This window comes from Hylaeus anthracinus, unplaced genomic scaffold (assembly GCF_026225885.1).
Source record: "Hylaeus anthracinus isolate JK02 unplaced genomic scaffold, UHH_iyHylAnth1.0_haploid 5, whole genome shotgun sequence".
NCBI classification, from domain to species: domain Eukaryota; kingdom Metazoa; phylum Arthropoda; class Insecta; order Hymenoptera; family Colletidae; genus Hylaeus; species Hylaeus anthracinus.
This window is the reverse complement of record NW_026535322.1, coordinates 3,361,074-3,371,264: the sequence shown is the minus strand read 5'-3', so window position 1 is coordinate 3,371,264 and position 10,191 is coordinate 3,361,074. Positions and strand designations below refer to the sequence as shown.

The window sequence follows — 10,191 nt, the reverse complement described above, 5'->3', positions numbered from 1 at the left end:
CTCTCTCTCTCTCTCTCTCTCTCTCTCTCTCTCTCTCTCTCTCTCTCATCTCAATCTCTCTGTCTCTCGTGCTCGTTTCAGTCGTACGACTGGGATGAGCAAGAGAGGAGGGAATGTTATGCAATTGTGCAAATTCCAGCAACGGTGTATTTAATATCATTGTGCGATTATTAATTATTTCTCGGATAATAATCTGTGTAATTAATGACAACAAGTAAATTAAACAATTTTCACCGTTACATAATAAACATTCAGGGGGTTCCTTGTCGTAGTCGTTTGAACAATTCCATTATTCAAATGAACTTCAATTCGGTTGGTATTGTTGGTAATTCCAACAGAGATGTAATAATATCAGTTGGGAAACGCGCGCGTGTAAATAAAATTATGCGTGGTACCTATGAACATTCGATAATTAAATATAAAACTTTTATTTGTAATGTAAAATGTGCACGAACGAATGCGTATCATAGTTATTAATTTTAATCAATTTATGTAAATCGAATTTAAACGAGCATTTATTACTTCTGCGAATAAAAGGTTGCGTTTAGTTCCGAGGAAGGACAGAGCAAAACGATAATGTGTTTTGACAACTAATCTGGGCGAAACAATGTAATCTTGACCTAATAACATTAATCATCTGCTTAATTAGTTCAGGCGCACCCAAGCATACTGTAATGGATAACTACAAACCCTGTTCCCTCTGTGGAATAATAGACAACGGAAAACAGGTTGGAAACGTATCCCGAGAGTGCTTCCCATTGTCCGTCCATTGTAACAAAATCGCAGAACGAATCAATGGCAATTGAAAGCAGGCAAAACAGGGAACAAGCGTTGAGGCTTTGGTAAAAAATATTCACTTGACAACTGGTTTAATGCGCGCGTGAACATTTGCAATTCCTAAGTGGCAATTGATGACGCGAAAGATTTAAATAACGAAAAACACGGCGACGACATAATGGACGTTTCTAATTAAAGATTTCGTTTGAAATAAAATCACGACTACGAGGTAAGTGAAATTTCTGCATAGTTTTGCTCTACGAAAACCAAATGGAAAATTGAAAGATTTTAACAAATGATACAATGAAATTAAAATTAAAAACTCACTTTTTCAGTACGCGTGTAACACGTATCGTTAACATGGAGTATTCCGAAGGAGTCGAGATGAGAGACGAGGGGTTTTTTGTCGATAGTCGAGCACAGTTCGGCTGTATTTATTCGGTAATTAATTTAATGGGCACGTAATTAAGTTGGTAATTCGCTCGGGGCTCCGGAGAAACGTCGATAACGGCAAATAGGGTGCAGGTGTATCGCAGGCGTTTCCCATTAATAGTTCGTCGGATAGTTTTTGTCAACGTTGGGGTTCGAAGAGTGCTTGAATATTTGAGGGAATTAACTCGCGAAAAAGTGCAAAATTGCCAGCCATTGGAAAACTTTAAATTCTGCTCTTTCCGTATTTAATAAGACTGCAGAGTGGAGGTAACGAAGGGGCTAAACAAAGGGAGCACTTGCGAGCAAATTCCAGAACAAAAAGAAGCCCTTTTCCTCCGATTATAAAAGCAATATCTCGTAAAAATCGAACGAGGAAAAATTAATTCATTTAAAGAATAGCCCCTGAACGGAGTTGGACAAAAATTTATTCCAATCGGTTTACGAATCCGTGTCTCTCTTAAACGTATCTCTTAACTTTATTCTTCTTTTATGGAATGTTTTTGCAATGATTTAATGTTATACTTCCGTTTCATAGTTAGTACAGGGTCATCGTGAAACGGCCAATCCATTCTGCACAGCAACAACATTGTCATTCGATTGCGTGTACGTGTTCATTATAAATTTAAAATTTCCCCTCTCCTCTCGGCGTATCCTGCATTTTCCCGTATTTTCGACTCGTCTGTCAACGTTAATAGGAGAGCTGTTTATCATTGCTCATTAAGGACCTAGCAAATATTTGAATGTTCACGTTTGGTAACTTGTCCAGCTCTGCAATAAGTCAATGATTGAACGCGACACGGGCAAGTTGGCAAAGAGCTCGTATACATTATTAAACTCTTGAAACACCGAAATTGACTGGAATGTCTGTCGCTTGGAATATGGAGCCCATATTACAGGCTCATTTGAACTATCGTTCGTTATTTATTTCATCTGTCGACCGTGCGAAAAATTTATTCGAATAAAGTATACTTAATTTTCGGACTAATCGTTATTAAACCAGCGATACAAGGAGAGTTTATATCCTTCGTTCGTTGCTCGATAAGAATTTTCTCTACCTCTGGTCAGGAGTGAAATTCGGCAGAAGTAATCCCAGGATTAAACACACGGTATATTGCGCGAAGAATCTCCTTCGTATCGTAAACCATCTGTCTAGCATAGGGTCTAGCATAGGCTCCCCGATTAACCGAGTAATCCATGCAGACCATTAGGAAAGTCCTCTCCTCCAGAGTTTAGCATTCCAAGTTGCAGCAACTCTATGTGCTCGAAATGATGTTGCGCGTATCGAACTAATTACACGATTAAGGGGCCACACGCCATCGCACAAGTCATCGATTCCTGTTCGCGATGATGGTCAGAATTTTATTCGAACGACAGATAAACGAGTTTAAGCTCGTATGAAAGCTACAAAAAATAATGTACATTATTTCATGGGCTCATATTGAACTCCGAACTGTATACTCAATAAGAAAGCTTACCTCCGATGTGAAATATGGAACAAAATGTTTGGAAGCGTCGAGGAAATGCTTTCTTATTTATCTCTGATTCGTTATTCGAAATTTGGTATGCAAATTCGACCATCCTCTTCAAGGAACGCGATTCCTCGACGGTCACGGTGGTACACGGCCAATTAAAATCGTTCCGGGGGGGTCGAAGGTCGCCCGTAGACGGGGAAACGCAAGCTGCTTCTTTCGCTCGCAGGGGATGAAATTAAATTTCCTTCGTTTCCACCAGTTTCGAAACTACGGGGGTGTGGAAGTCGGTGAAAAGGACAGGGAAGCTCGGTTAAGACGGGTCGCGACTTAAATAATTCAGTCGTGGACTCCTCGCGAGGCCTCAAACAACTTTCTCCGCCCTGAACCCGAGCAGACGCCTTTTCGCATTCTCTGGTTCTTCTCCCGTGGTCCCATGAGGCCGACTTGCGAGGGTCGCGGAGGCGTGGAATTCAGATAAGAAATTCTCGTTTCGCGGCGCGCCGAAGGGTGGTCACGACGCGATATTTTCAAGGGCGCGCGTGCTTTCGATTTTATTTATTTATTTAAGGCGCGATCAGTTTGGGCGAGGTGTCGTTTATTTTTATGAGGCGACTCTCGAATTTTTACAACACGAGAAATATTTGAACATTCCTGGAGGGGTGGAAACGCAAAACTAATTATGCACGTAATCGAAAATAAAAATTTAAAAGAAACATTTAAAGGAAAAACAGTTTTAAATTACATTCGAGAAATAAGAATGGAAACGATAATTCTGCTGTAAGCGCTTCTAAAATTATTCTTGGTTCAGGGGGTTCGTTGAAAGTTTGGGGAACACCGTTGCAAGGCGAGTAGATGAAAATCGTGGTACGCCTGGATGGAAAACGAAACGGATATATCAAATTCGATTTTCGCCCGACAGACGAGATCCGCTTCCTCTTCCAACCCCTGGAACGCCCTCTTCGCTTTGCCTTCATCCCTCCCCGGCGCATACCGCGTTACTCTTTGTGCGTCATCATTAATGCGATCCGCGGGAACACCGAACGTGATGGAAATTTCAATCTGTCGGAGGAGTCGGTCCCGAGACAAGGGTGTTCCCGATGAAACGAAGAACTTCGTTTTCCTATGAATACGAATAATACGCCTGCGAGCGGGCGTACAGCTTTCCGCTGGTAAACCGTTATTGCGCGCGAGATTGTTACGCGTGCCGCGAATGAAGATCGATGGCGCTTTGTTGGCTCCTTCTTTTCTTCTTTTAAACGACTGATGGAGAGTAGCTGCTCGCTACCAGTTTCGTTACTGTGTAGAGCTGAGTAGTTTAGAAGCGTTCGACCTAGAGATGGGCAAACTTCCATTTAAAATAATTGGTAGAGAATAAGACTGATTTATAGGGAACTTACTTGAGATTTTTATGTTACTGAATGCTTAGAGTCTTAGTAGATCGTTAGTGTATAATTTAGATTTTTCAAGCGATAGTATTTATTATCGTAGAATTTTGTCTAGATACGAATTAAAAATTATGCGAGTATAGTCGTTCGTGGCAAGGAATGGTACTTACTGATCGAATCCTACGTTTAGGATTTTTGTCAAGGAACGAGGCATAGCGATAATTGAGAATGACCCTTACCTGTAACAAACAAAAATTAAGAATTAGAACGTGCCACCGTATGAATGTATAAAACTTAAGAAATAAGGAAAAACTTGTGCATTAATTCGAGTTGTATACTCTATTTTGTTAGATGGCATATCAGAGTTTCTCATGAAAATGTACAAGAGTCAGGAGAAATGGAGTAGACGAATATTCAGTGTCGTAAATCCCTGGAATCATTAATATTCTAGGAATACAATCAAGTACCTGCAACCCCCGACAGTGTTGATTTATGGACCTATATTAACTGTGAATTTTTGTCTGCTTTTTCATACTACTATATTTCTTCGAATTCCTCGTTTATTAGATTACGCTGCAGACATCTTCACCTCACAACGCGAGCCGTGAACCGTGTACACCATTCTATTTCCACTACGCTAATTCTTCTTAAGAACACAGAATTGACACAAGTTTCCCTTTCACGTACATCCGAAACAATTCCATTAAATTTAAATATCGTCAGACACCGTTTCCAAAATACCATCGCCATTTTCGACCGAGAAATCCCCAATGTTTCCCCCCTAAAATAAATATTCCGCAAACAGTCCCTGCCATTTGGCGCGCTTTTCCGCCGCGTTATTTCGCGACGAATCCGCCAGCAGCCGACAATAAAGCGCAACGAGCGCGAGGGTGGAAACGCAAACGGAATTTCAGATACGCGACGGCGGCGATACTCGAACCGCCTCGTCTTGTTTAAATTAGTATGGAACGCTTGACCCGTTTCGTAAACGCGCAAACGACACAATAGACCTCGTTGCAGCCGAGAGGCGGCATTGTACGGTCGATAAGCTGCGACATTAGCAGCGGGACTCGACGCGGAAACCGGGGTGTAACGCTGCCTACTGCGACCGGCGTCCATTTTGCTAGATGACGGAGGGGAAACGTTACGAAATGAAAATTGCGTCCGGTGAAATTTCTGCGACCGTCGCGATTGCAATGGTCCGTGGATGATAATTCGCGTCCTGGCGTTCGAGATAACGTTATTCCACGGGGCGCATCGCGGACACTCGTTCCACCTACGCCACTTGTCAAATTTTTCTGTGTGATCGCATGGGACTTTAAGGATTCCTATACGATTCGAGAAACAGGCTTGGAATGATAACAGAATATTCTTGGTTACTGTTATTCGCTTGTAGAATAGCATGAATGGGGAATTTTACATGGCATAGTACCTACTACTTGACACCTGAATCCATGAAAATCCAAAGTACTCGAATACGAATATTTCACTGGCAAGATACCGCAGCGATTAGTATGCCTGAATATTCGTGGCGTTTTAAAGCCCGTAAAATATTTAAATCCTAAATTATAGGAAAGTCCGCAGTTGGACCGCGCCGGAAAAGTCCGTGGTACGTGATTCTTGAGGGCGGACCCGCAATGGAGACTAATGGGCGGAAGCGAGAGCCGTTTGGTGGCTCGAGTAAATTTAGATTACTCGCGAGAATGGTACGCGGACACGTAAGCTTTGACTTCCGAGTGAAAAATGATATTCAATTTGCTGAACGCATTCTTTGGGTGGCAGGGAATTTCTGACGGGGGCCAAATTGAAACTGACCGTGATAAGTATGTATGTAGTGGAATGAGGGACGCGAGATGAATTACCCGGCACATTAGCGTCATTAGTTGAAACGTTACTTATCCTTCCAGGGTTCAAGCCTGGTTGAAAATATGGTAAATACACAAAGCTAATACCAAGACTAACCTAATTCGTCGCAATAATGACAATCACCTACTCACAGAGTTGGTTAAGCAAACGAAGCAAATGGTCCCTCTTCCCAGAAGCTATCAGAGTCGAAGTAGAACGACAATTAGGATCGAATAGGAGCCCAAGGCGCCCAACATTGGCGTAGCGAACAGCTTTTCGTGGAACGTTCGTCTTTAAAGTCGGTGGTTCACCAGGGCCGCTCAACGAATTATTAACCTTCCGGTCTCCGAGCTGCGGTGACCAGCGTGGAAATTATTCGCGCGCCACGGGACGCTTTAATCCCGAGGCAACGACGACGGGGAGCATAAACGGAGCTCAAGTCCGGTCACGAGGGGTGTACTGACGTTGCGAACCACCCTTTAAAAACCGGAAGTCCGAATTACCGGGAGAAATCGAGTTTCGCGTCGTTTCCTATATGCCTTCTTACCCAATTTTCGCACCCCGTTAATGGAACCGTTCTCGGAGAAAGGGGGTGACTTTTGTTCAGAGGTGACGGGGGTGGTTTCCTCTACGCGTCGTCTTCATTCGATTACGCTTAATTTCCCTGCGCGATTCGTGGAGTGTTGATGCAATTTTACGGGGGATTTGGGTTTAGAGTTTATAATGTCGGTTTGTTTCTTCTCTATATTCCATTCATTTAACTTTTATTGTCATTGAATAATAAATAATTTCTTTCAGAGACCATATCATCGCACTTCTCAACTTTCTGGTTTACTGAGTCATTTGTGCAACGTACGACTCATTTAGCATTGTCATACATTTTTACGTTGCAACTCGATATTTCATACGACGTTTCAGTTTCGAGCACACAACAAACTCAGCTCGTTCCAGTGAAAACGTGTCGCGTTACATGAAAAGTGCGACGGAGGATCCTCTTTCGACATTTTCACGCCAATTCTTGCGTATCCAAATTCATCCCGCCTATTGTCGCGCCTGGACCGATCCCTGCACTGTAAACTGTGCAATTCGGCTAAATTCCCGCTCGTTCGTCGATGATCCATCAATACAGCGATCGCGTGCGACGCTACTTAAACGAGGACGGGTTCCCGATTCCATGAATTTTCTCTGTGGGTCAATTCGCCGGGGTTCGGTGCTGAATAAATCACACGGGGACATGCACGCGCTCGCTCGTCAAACATGATCCAACGAACGGACGGCCTGGAGAATATATCCACAGCAGAAACGTGTTGTCGTGCTAACGGACGAACGAGGAACGACCGCATTCTATTATGACTGATCGTTGATCAGATTTCTTTTTTTTTTCTCGATTAAACGAAGCTCGACGGAAAAAGGAGGAGGGCGTGACGACGGCTTGACGTTTCTGGCAGACCCCGGGTGCTTTATAATTGACACTTGCCAAAGGGGGACAGGGAGGGAGAGAGGTGGATGGCACAGGCAGAGGATCCTAGGCAAGCTGTTGTGGGAGCAGCCGTGTCAAAGGGGGGCTTCCTAGCGCAAGGGGATGGGCTTCGCAGAGCCACGGGGGGAGAGACGGAATTGAGATTGACAGTTAATTTCGTCGTTGCCGGGGTGGTCCGAAATTTCGTAGCGTCGGGATTGACCTTCCGCTCGAATGGAAACCATCGCCCCGCTGGAAGCGATGCTAACGCCAGGAGACAGTCGAGGGCGAGCCGAGACCCACGCGACCTCGCGAGAATGCACGGTATTTCCTATTAGACGCGCAAAACTACGTTCTGGGAGCCGCGTATATTCGACGAATCGCGTCCACGATCCTCCGCGTTGCATTTCTGCGGCTCGTGATGCGCGGGGATTACAGCCAAACCGGCGTTCCTTTGAAATTTTCACGTATCCGAACGCGACACGTATTCATAGGCCCGAGCACTGTGCCCATCAATATTTTAACGATCGCGTAAAACCCAGGTGAACAATTTTCTCTCGCGATCGATGCTCGCCCTGTGGCTGATAAATTTTTCACTCAAACGTCTAGTCAAAACACGAAAACGTTAGCTGGAACCGTGCGGTTTCCCCCTCCGCGCCACATACATATATATCGACAGCCATGGAACGAAACAACGAGCATTTTTCAAATCGCACCGAACAAAGTCAATTTTCATACGTGTCGGCAATTTCTGTTTTGCGGCCGCAGTGATACACGCCTTTGAAAATTCGGTCGCGCGCTATGGGGACTCTAAAAATGGTGGATATTATTTTGGTATTAGAATCAAACCTTTTTTTTGTGCGGTAGATAGAGACCGTATAAAAAAATCGCACAAAACAAGGCACAAAAACAGATTAAACTGTTTTTTCTCTCCCTTTGACTCGATTCATTTTTCGTAGAAGAGCGTCCTTGCTTCCGTTCTGGGTAAACGGATGATTGAATAAGATGGGACGTCGTGGAACGAAAGAGCAATCAAACGACAACGAACAATGAAGAAGACAGGGGGTGCCTTTAAAGGATGTATCGAGTTAATGACAATGGTGCCATTTGCATCGTTCTCCCGCGCCGCGAGGAAGCGGATAAGTGCATCTCGTAGATGAGCCCGTAGGCGTGCCTGCGCGGGATCGTTGCACCGTGGAATAATTGAGACAAACCACCCGTCCTTAGACATCGGAGAGGACTCCCAGCTGAGAATGTCCGAGCGAGCATGATAACTAATGGCTCGCGGGCCCTTAATGACCCCGTGTCATTTCTTTCTTCCTCGACGGCGACAGGTAATTGCGTTACGTGGGTGGAGACTGATTCGAACCGATCTATCGCGCCCAAAGAAGCTTCGAAGACGGAAAATGGTCAAATTGGACGACCGTGGAAACGGGACACTCGTTGCCGGCGTGATTCTAACCACGTGCAAAAGGTGCCCCTTCTCTGATCGATAAGGGCAACTTCGCTCGAAGAACGAGAATGGAACGAAGTAACTGCTCGCATAAAATAAGAAACGAGGAAATAAATTAACGAGGACTCGTACTTCGAGGAGATAGGTATCAATAAAAAGTGTATATTGGATTATGAAACGAAAAGTCCCCATTTTCGTAATCTGCCACCCCCTCTCAAATTAAATACCAGAAAGAAACTACTCGGAACGAGTCCAACTAAGCAATTCCACGCCCCAATGAATTCGTCAGTCGACCGTCTCGCAAATTGCACTTATCAGCAAGCGTTTCCCCGTTCTGGCCAAACATATCGCTCGGGCATCTACTCGTAAGGGTGCATAACTGCTCGTCCCCAGGCATACGTTAAAGCCAAATTTATCGTAGAATCGTCGCAACGCGGAACTGATTTATCCTGTACGATCGTCCGAAATAGGCTGTTGACGTCGATCCGCATTAGACTGAGAGGGGAAAGGGTCGAATTACCAGGGCGTGTCAGAGGGGTCAACGCGGGAAATATGAAAAATCGAGCAACGAGAGGGAATCGAAGGGCGCTCTTGCGCCGGGGGCAACGATAGCCCCAGCAAATCTTGATGAATTGAACGATCTGCGCGCTCGCGAGCCCTGGAAAAATGGACGCGTCACTCGCTGCGAAGCACATATTTCCCAGTCCACTCCAGAAAATGGCCAGAGAATAGACAATCCCTTTCCCATTATCCACCTTGACAAAAGCGAATGATGCTACGATACGTGAGGACCGAATTGACGCCCGATACCCATCTTGAGACGGATACGTATTTTTTTCTCGTTGAAGAATGCTGGAATTGTCTATTTTATTATTCATCCGAGACATTATATAACAAAGACGTATACAGCAGTCCTATAAATACCCTCTATGACTATTGAAGAAAGTTTGAAAGATTCAATGACGAGTTTGATAAGAAGTACAATACACGAATAAACTTCACAAACGTATTATTTGATTTAGAGAAATTTCTTCAATAGACATAGAGGGTTAAAATACATTCTTCCCTGGGATATAGTCGCGCAAAAATATTGTCCGACTGTGACGTGTCACGATGCAATTGCTGCTGCCGATATGCTCGTGCATCACTTAACTCATGAATATATCCCACAGTTTTCCCATCCTTGGAAAAATGGTCGCGTTATTGGCTACCATACCATCGAGCACATACTTCCTGTCTACTCGAGAAAATGGATATAGAGGAGAGGATCCCTTTCCCATTACCAACCTAGACAAAAGTGGATGATGCTGCAACACAAGACGACGGGGGATTCGTCGACGGATACCGATCTCGAGGTATGGAAATCGT

At 44.3% G+C, this 10,191-nt stretch overlaps 2 protein-coding genes across 3 annotated transcripts in view; both read right to left on the bottom strand.

The window, feature by feature from the left end:
• Window positions 1–10,191, bottom strand: part of LOC128895799 (uncharacterized) — a 193,110-nt gene that overhangs the window by 100,719 nt on the left and 82,200 nt on the right. The gene's annotated exons all lie outside the window — the stretch shown is intronic.
• The window catches only part of LOC128895317 (fasciclin-2), a 107,075-nt gene that overhangs the window by 46,198 nt on the left and 50,686 nt on the right, over window positions 1–10,191 (bottom strand). Inside the window, exon 1 of one of the 2 annotated variants that reach the window (XM_054157815.1) lies at window positions 4,237–4,253. The exons of the other annotated variant lie outside the window; for it this stretch is intronic. The gene's annotated coding sequence lies outside the window, so the exon portion shown is untranslated. Of the gene's footprint in view, window positions 1–4,236; window positions 4,254–10,191 lie in introns of those variants that run through there. 2 annotated transcript variants of the gene reach the window in all.